Raw genomic sequence first — 1,161 nt, 5'->3', positions numbered from 1 at the left:
ACACAGGTGCTCAGTGTACTTTATTGCCATTCAATTGTAAAGGGGTAGATTCCATATCTATCTTTGGAATCACTGGTGGATCTCAAGAGTTAACTAAGATACAGGCTGAGATCAGGTTAACTGGTAAAGAGTGGAAGAAACACACTGTTGTAACTGGTCCTGATGCGCCTTGCATTCTGGGAATTGACTTTTTGAGACAAGGTTGTTTCAAAGACCATAAGGGGCACAAATGGGCTTTTGGAATAGCATCTGTAGAGATTGAGGATGGTAAATTGAAATTGCCCATTAGACCTGAACTTTCTGATGAATCTGCAGTTGTGGGACATCATGACATAGAGTACATGGAAGTGCCAATTGCAACTCAAACTGTTCATCATAGGCAGTACAGAACTAACCGTGACTCTTTGGCACCCATTCATCAGCCGAATCGTCAACTGGAGAGTCAGGCTGTCATCGAGAAAGCTCATTCACCTTTCAACAGTCCCATCTGGCCTGTGCGTAAACCTATGGGCGACTGGAGACTCAGAATTGACTTTCGTGCCCTCAACGAGATGACTCCACCCATGAGCGCAGCTGTGCCGGACATGCTGGAACTCCAGTACGAGCTGGAATCGAAGGAGGCTAAATGGTATGCTATCATAGACATTGCTAATCCTTTCTTCTTTATTCCCATAGCAAAGGAGTGCAGGCCTCAGTTTGCATTCCCCTGGAGAGGAATCCAGTACCAGTTCAATTGTTTGCCTCAGGGGTGGAAACACAGCTCAACCATCTGTCACTCAGTCATCCACAATGCACTGGAGAAAGGTAAAGCTCCAGAGCACATCCAGTACATCGACGACATCATTGTGTGGGGCCAGACTGCTGAGGAAGTCTTTGAGAAAGGTAACAAAATCATTGACATTCTGTTGCAAGCAGGTTTTGCCATTAAGAGAGACAAGGTCAAAGGACCTGCCAGAGAAATTCAGTTTCTGGGAGTGTGGTGGCAAGATGGTCGCCATCACATTCCTCAGGATGTGATTTACAAAGTTTCTACCATGGCAGTTCCCACCAGTAAGAAGGACACACTTTCTTTTCTTGGTGTGGTGGGATTTTGGAGGCTACACATTCCTGGCTTCAGTCAGATTGTCAAACCTCTGCATGATGTGACTCGTAAGAGAAAAA

The sequence above is a fragment of the Pogoniulus pusillus genome, chromosome Z (assembly GCF_015220805.1).
Source record: "Pogoniulus pusillus isolate bPogPus1 chromosome Z, bPogPus1.pri, whole genome shotgun sequence".
In the NCBI taxonomy this organism is placed as follows: domain Eukaryota; kingdom Metazoa; phylum Chordata; class Aves; order Piciformes; family Lybiidae; genus Pogoniulus; species Pogoniulus pusillus.
This window is presented reverse-complemented; position numbering follows the sequence as displayed.